Here is an 8457-nt window from a genome sequence, read left to right as displayed (position 1 = left end):
TCGTCTGCTAACGCCTTTGATATAAGATCACTTATTGTGTTCAACTTTGCATCCGCAAGAGTTTTATTTTTTTCGTGTTTTTCAGCTTTCATTGATAGCTTTTTATTGGTTTGACTTCCAACGATAGACAATAGTCCTATACCTAAGGCAGCACCTTCCATTGCTATTGCAATTGGCGCTGCAATGATTGTACTCAATACCCCTATCCCTGTAGCACCTAACACCATTGAAAAAACAACAAAAACGTTGTCCACTCCTGCTATAACTCTCACTGCTCTGTGATACTTTTTAGACAAGTTAGCACGCTTGTCTCTTTCTGTGGCAATTTCTTTTTGAATTTCGTTAATCTTTTGAAGTCTGTATGACTGAGCAGTTCCTTCAACTCTTATCAGTTCAGGAGCCGATGGAACAGCAGGTAGAGCTGGATATAGTTTAGCGTCACTAGCATACGTACCGTATGCGTTACATTTAGAATCTTTATACTCCATTTTTATATTGACAAAAATATATTTTTAAAACGACTGATGTGTGACAAAGCATAAAGATTCGCCTTCAACAATATTAACTGCAACGTCTGAGTTGTTTTGAATTGTAACAATTATGTCGTCAACAGATTCAGCAATAATTCCATCTTGTAAACTACATTTCTTTTCCTTTAAACTTTGTTTGAGCGATACCGAACAAACACCTTGAAATAACCGTAAACCTATTTTTAATTCAATAGTAAGTGCTGCTTTCGGTTTAATAGTAAGCGATTGCTGCGTTAAAATACACCATTTACCATACAGTTGTTCTGCAGGATGCGCAATATTCTCGTGTGGCAACCATTTAACTGACGCTGGTGGTGGTTGTTTATACTTGTGGATAAACTTGTGAATTGGCATACTAGATCTTTGCATTTTTATATATGTAAATATAAATATTTATATTTACAACAGCATTCCTAGTATTGGAATACTGCTAAATGGTGAATTAGGTCCTAGTAGCAATCCTGATCCGGTTTTCATGTACAACCCTTTTCCGGTTTTCATGTATAATCCCTCTCCTAACGAACTACCTTTCCTCCACGGAGCTAAATACAATCCTTTACCTGCTTGTGTTACTTTACAACCGCTTCCGTTTTTCTTTAAATACAAAACACCCGATCCACTAATTTTGTCGACAACTTTACTACCGGCTGCGGCTCCTACGCCGGTTAGCAAACCGGTTGCAAGTCCTGGTAAAACGCTTGACATAAGAAACTTACCCGCGGTAGCCAACATCGGCAAAATAGCTCCAATAAATCCACCTTCAACTTTTGCGTTGTGTTCTATTTGTGTTTTTGACATTTTAATCGTCACTCCTTTACCACTTTGGTACGCTTTTGTCATTTTGTTAATCTGTGCTTGAGTGAGGGCTAGCACGTGTTCTCCAGATAAATCCTCGTGTGATAGGCGAATAGACACGGGAGCTCCTGATTGAATAGCTTTTTTGATCTTTTCTCTCTGACCTTCGCTAATATTTACTTTTATATTTACGAAACGACTCATTTTATATATGATTAAAAAAAAACTTTTTAGTTTAAACTTCTCGTATGTGGAACCTCATAGAAAGTTCTTCACCGCGCAAATTTATAAGTTGACCGGTTTGATCAGTAAGTTTTGTTTCCATTGACGAAATCGTGCTTATAGTGATAGGTAAATAAATTAAATTAACTGGAACTTCAATAATTTTATAGCCGGGTCCAACTGATGGAAAAAAACTGTATATAATGTTTTCAGTTACGCCATTCGAATATGATGAACCAATTATATCACTAGTTACTTTCAAGCTATTGACACTTATTATATTAACAATGTTTTCTGATTCATTGTTCCCTGATGAGTATACTTTTGCATTAAACCCCAATACCGTTCTGACAGAGTTTGGCGTTGTAAAGTCTATTTGATACTTTGCTTTAATCTCTAGAACAGACCTGAGCGTGCTGTTGTTTGGCTCTAGTGTTATGCCGTACTTATCAAATTTAGAGTTGTAGTGGCCATTATCTCTCATTATTCGTTGTATGTATTCGTTTATGTCCTCAAGTTCGTATGAGCCTTCGGGAATATCTATATCATACCAATTATCTCCGTTGTTAGGGCTATAGCGAAAGTTATTGTTTGAAGAGTCTATATTTGGAAATGAATAGTATGTTTCTAAATTAACTAGCGCCATTTCATACTTTTTGTTTTTATCTAGTTGTATGAGTGGTCTAAATTTAGTCTTAATGCAAGTGCTTTTCTCACTCAACAAGATGTAAAACGAAGATTTTGGCTCCGTATTTTTAGCAGTTGTTTCCGTATTATTTGCAATTCTTTCTAATAGCGTTGTTTCCATTTTTATATTAGTATTATTTTTTTACACTGATTCGGACATATAAAAGCAGTCAAATCCCGATCTATACTTACCATTATTTTTTTTACTAGTAAGATCTATTACAGCAAATCCATGAGGACGGTCCCAGGCTACTTTACAAAAATTTCTAAATTCTTCTTTTGACATATCAGTTGAAACGTGATCGTTGTAGATGTTATTAATATTTTTCATGTCTTGTGGAAATAAACAAATAAAGTTTGCATTTTCACGTATTGTTTGTCTCGGAAGTTTAAAGTAGTTTTGTGCAAGATAAAAGCAGTCTACATTGCTGTGCCGTCCTCTTATGTAATAAGTTTCACATTTGTTTTGTTTTTCCAACTGAAGGTCGTCAAAAATCATTAGATTTTTTTAGAGCTGCACAAGTCTCTAGGATCAGGTACATCATCAGACGTTTCAAAAAAATTACATTCAATATCAGCTGGTTTATCTAAAATTTTAGCCATTTCTTCAACTAAAAGAGCTGGTGAAACGTCATTCTCCATTATATAGTCTTGCTCGTTAAACAATTTTATAATCTCTTCTTTAGGTAGCTTTTCTTCAAATGCTTTCTTAATAATTCTGTACTCCGGCTGAAAAAGCGACTTGCCAAAAACTTGCAAGTTGTTGTAGTCTAACCAGCCTGGTTGAAGTAAAAGGTTCAACAATAGTATAGTTTTTCCACATCCGCTCTTACCAATAATAAGACCTCGTATTGATCTCGGTAAAAGTCTACTGTTGTATCTTTTTGTATTTACTTCATTCCACGAAAGATCTTTAACTTCCATTTTAAATATAAATTATTTTTTCATTAAAAAATGTATTGTGTAAAGTGCAAAAGCAAAACTGAAACAGTTGATGTAAAAAATGTTGTTAGTAAGAACAATAAAACAATGCTTCGCGGAAAGTGCTCCGTTTGCGGTTGTGTTAAAACACAGTTTGTAAAAATGCATACTAAAACTGGCGGAGACTTGGTTTCGACGTTGAATAAGGTGACGAGTAAAGTCAAGCTTCCGTGGGCTAAATTTCCCGGTGAAATGCATATTCCAGGAATGAACTTTGCAGGACCTGGAACTAATTTAAACGAGAGATTAACTTCAACTGGCGCATATAAAGACTGGAGTAAACCAGTTGATCGAGTTGATAATGCCGCATACCTTCATGATTTAGCTTACCAACACTTTCCAGATACAGCAGGTAGAAACGTAGCTGATCAAATTATGCTTGAGCAAATGGATGCTATTAAAGACCCAACACTCCGTGAAAGAATTGAGCGTAGTATAATAAAGCCGATAATATCTACCAAGGCAAAGTTTGGGTTGGGTTATAATGGGAAAAAAAAGTCGTGGCTAAAGAAATAAAATGGTCTGATCAGCTCGCAGTCGAACTGCATAGACCCGTTGTAAAACGTTTTAGAAAAAGAATAGTCGTTGCCCATGGCATTGATAACATATGGGCCGCGGATTTAGTTGACATGCAAGCTTTTGCTAAGTTTAATAATGGTGTAAAATACTTGCTAACAGTTATTGATGTATTTTCAAAATATGGATGGATTGTTCCATTAAAGAGTAAAACCGGAGTTGAGGTTGCTGAAGCATTTAACAAAATATTTAAAAACAGACAACCTCAAAAGTTGTGGGTCGATAAAGGAAAGGAGTTCTACAATAAAAACGTTATGGCGTTGGGAGTCGAGTTGTATTCCACAGAAAACGAAGAGAAAAGTTCCGTGGTAGAGCGATGGAACAGAACAATGAAGGAAAAAATGTTCAAATACTTTTCAGCCAACTCTACCAAAAAATATGTTGATGTCTTAGATGAAATGGTCAATGACTATAACAACACAAAGCATTCATCAATCAAAATGACACCTGATGATGCTAGTGATAAAAAAAATGAAAGTGTTGTTTGGGTAAATTTGTACTCCAAACACCCACAAAAGTACGGTAAGCCAATATTTGAAGTCGGCGATAAAGTAAGAATAACTAAGAAAAAGGGAATATTTGAAAAAGGATATACACCGAGATGGACTGAGGAGGTGTTTACAGTGTCACAAGTTCAATATACAGATCCGCCAACGTATAAAATCACTGATTATAATGATGAGGAAATACAGGGTACGTTTTATGAACAAGAACTTCAAAAAACAAGTCAAGAAGTATATAGAATAGAAAAAGTTATTAGAAAACGCGGGGACAAGTCGTTAGTCAAGTGGCTTGGATATCCCAAATCGTTTAATTCATGGGTTGACAATAAAAACCTAATAGACTTGTAATAGTCATTTTCATACCCAAGTGAGGGTTTGGAAATGGACCTTAATCCTTTTTAAAATCTACTAAATCCATAACACGTTCATCATAAATCCAACTGTTTTTAACAGGTTTATGGCTTTTGCATATTTTGCAATTAAATAATTTTTGTGTCAATTTTAAGTCTTGTAAAAATTTATTTAGATGCTCATTTGGTGGTGGATTTTCAATTTGCTGAATACGCCGTTGAATCAATTCTTGTACCGTTTTGTCATCCATTTTATATAGTATAAAAAAATACTTAAGTCATTTTCATTTTATTTTTATTTTTGTAAAATGCACGAATAATGGTAGTGGTCAAAAGTCCTCGAGCCGCCGCGTTTGCGAATGGGATGCTGCCCCGAGCTTGACCTTTCGGAAATATGAAAAAGATATTATTTATATATAGAATTTCCTGGGACACGGAAGGATATATAATATCTTGAAAAAGATATTATTTACCTATACATTTATATATAGAATTTCCTAGGACACGGAAGGAAAACGGAAGGGAAACGGTTCTGTCCCAGAAGCCTAGTTTCCCCTCTACTGACCATTGTTTCAATAGTTGTCAATTTACTTATCGCCGACCGTGATATGACTCAAATACAGTTGAAAACATCAAAAATATCCACATATTAAACAAAGAAGTTGTCGTGTCACCGATTGATTACGTCACTGACATAAAAAATGTTGTAAAATGTACAATATATCAGTCATATCGGGGCGGTCAGTTATAAATTAACAAGCGTTTTATGTGCACGCTTGAAAGATCTATGCTTCGGACCAGTAGAATCAAGTGCGCCTATTTACACCAGTTCCCACACAAGTTATGCGGTGACCAGTAGAATCAAGTGCGCCTATTTACACCAGTTCCCACACAAGTTATGCGGTGACCAGTAGAATCAAGTGCGCCTATTTACACCAGTTCCCACACAAGTTATGCGGTGACCAGTAGAATCAAGTGCGCCTATTTACACCAGTTCCCACACAAGTTATGCGGTGACCAGTAGAATCAAGTGCGCCTATTTACACCAGTTCCCACACAAGTTATGCGGTGACCAGTAGAATCAAGTGCGCCTATTTACACCAGTTCCCACACAAGTTATGCGGTGACCAGTAGAATCAAGTGCGCCTATTTACACCAGTTCCCACACAAGTTATGCGGTGACCAGTAGAATCAAGTGCGCCTATTTACACCAGTTCCCACACAAGTTATGCGGTGACCAGTAGAATCAAGTGCGCCTATTTACACCAGTTCCCACACAAGTTATGCGGTGACCAGTAGAATCAAGTGCGCCTATTTACACCAGTTCCCACACAAGTTATGCGGTGACCAGTAGAATCAAGTGCGCCTATTTACACCAGTTCCCACACAAGTTATGCGGTGACCAGTAGAATCAAGTGCGCCTATTTACACCAGTTCCCACACAAGTTATGCGGTGACCAGTAGAATCAAGTGCGCCTATTTACACCAGTTCCCACACAAGTTATGCGGTGACCAGTAGAATCAAGTGCGCCTATTTACACCAGTTCCCACACAAGTTATGCGGTGACCAGTAGAATCAAGTGCGCCTATTTACACCAGTTCCCACACAAGTTATGCGGTGACCAGTAGAATCAAGTGCGCCTATTTACACCAGTTCCCACACAAGTTATGCGGTGACCAGTAGAATCAAGTGCGCCTATTTACACCAGTTCCCACACAAGTTATGCGGTGACCAGTAGAATCAAGTGCGCCTATTTACACCAGTTCCCACACAAGTTATGCGGTGACCAGTAGAATCAAGTGCGCCTATTTACACCAGTTCCCACACAAGTTATGCGGTGACCAGTAGAATCAAGTGCGCCTATTTACACCAGTTCCCACACAAGTTATGCGGTGACCAGTAGAATCAAGTGCGCCTATTTACACCAGTTCCCACACAAGTTATGCGGTGGTTCTGCGACAAGTGCGCCTATTTACACCAGTTCCCACACAAGTTATGCGGTGGTTCTGCGACAAGTGCGCCTATTTACACCAGTTCCCACACAAGTTATGCGGTGGTCCTGCGATTAGAACTCGCGACCCGCGGAGTGGCAGGCCAGACAAATAGTTTATTTTGCTGATAATATGTTGTTTAAGGCTTGCAGAATTATAGAAAAATAGCCGAAGAACAACGATGAATCGCCAATAATGAACTATTAATATGCTAGTGATGAATATTATTGTACAGTTATCACAAATAATCGCTTTTAAAGAAGAGCATATGCATGGTGTTTTTTTTCTATTTTGAATAATGCACGAGTATTGCCAGCGATATTGGATCTAAGAACATGAATCTTTTAGGTGCAGACAAGTTTAAACCTCTTTGTTTCAAAATTATGGTGTTTATAATAACAATTTCTTTCTTTCTTAGCGATAGGAACCAACTGAAAATGCCACTATTCCAACATAAAGAAAAATCTCAACTATTCACATTTTGGGGGCTTGATCTAAATGCTACCTTAAGGCTATTTTTATGTTTACAGTCCATTTCTGTAATCGTAGCGGAGGTTCGATGGAAAAAAACTCAGGTATATTGCGAGCCCATGTTAACCATACCGTGCACAAAATTGACACTCTTTTTTTAAAGCAGATCATATGCATATTTATCATAATTATATATTATTTGGCTTGCTTCAATTTGACTTTATTACATATTTTAATATGTAAATATTTAGTTAATCTTTATTTTGTTACTGAAAAATAATATATTTATTGTCGCTTGATTAGTGAAATTACCTGTCTTCAAATTCTTCGCATAGTACCAGTAGTCGGTAAATGTCATGTGTGAAGCTCCATATGATGCCGTGCAGAACACTGCTCCACACTAAAGGCACACGTATTTTACGTTATTTAATTGTGCTGTTTTCTAAAATAAGAGTTTGGTTGAAGTTTTGTCTTTGTCTGTTGTTAATAGTTGTGTCTCCACAACGCCACAATATTCCTGATATGTAACCGATTTAAATAAGTCGAAAGCGGATACTACTTCTGTACTTTATTGTTATACTGACCTTTATTGACCTTGATTATTAGTTTTTATACATGGTGTCGTCGTTGTCTTTGAATCTTAAAATTGATTATTTTGCTTCGTGTCACAAATAAATTGTGTAGAAGTTTCATCGAACTATTGCTTATTAGGAACGTCTAGCTTATCTTTCTAATTTCTTATATATAATCTTCGCATTCGTTCACTGTATCAGGATTTCCTTCAAGATAATTCTTGTTACAGCTCAGTTGCTGATTAAACTCCATTGATCACCTTCACCCACCTCCAAATATATTATATATAGTTTGTATCAGATAGATTTCCCAATGTTTCATGAAATTGTGCTATTATCTAATTGATATTTTATCAACTGTTGTCACAATACATGTATGTCCATTGTATTATATGACCTGTTACTTATTCTGTTCCGTTCTGATAGAGTGGGTAACTAGATACCCTCTGTAATTTTAGAAGTGAAACACCAAGCACTCTGCACCATGTCCAAGCTTATGAAGCAAAAAACGAGTAAACAAATTAGATATGGTGACCTACGGTAACTTATATCGCCCGGAAGACCATACGTGTTGCAATCTTGATATTTAACCAAAGCACATCGACGCTAAGATATATCACGTTTTAATCAAAATAACAGCATGCTTGTGTATTGATATTACGTTATACTTTAACAAATTTATCTTTCCATTTAAAGTTGTTAATGTTCCTTGATGTACATTTTCCAAAGAATCCTCTATGTCTCACAACTGGCAGTAATTACACATATATGGAACATA

The sequence above is a fragment of the Dreissena polymorpha genome, chromosome 6, assembly GCF_020536995.1.
Source record: "Dreissena polymorpha isolate Duluth1 chromosome 6, UMN_Dpol_1.0, whole genome shotgun sequence".
NCBI classification, from domain to species: Eukaryota; Metazoa; Mollusca; class Bivalvia; order Myida; family Dreissenidae; genus Dreissena; species Dreissena polymorpha.
This window is presented reverse-complemented; position numbering follows the sequence as displayed.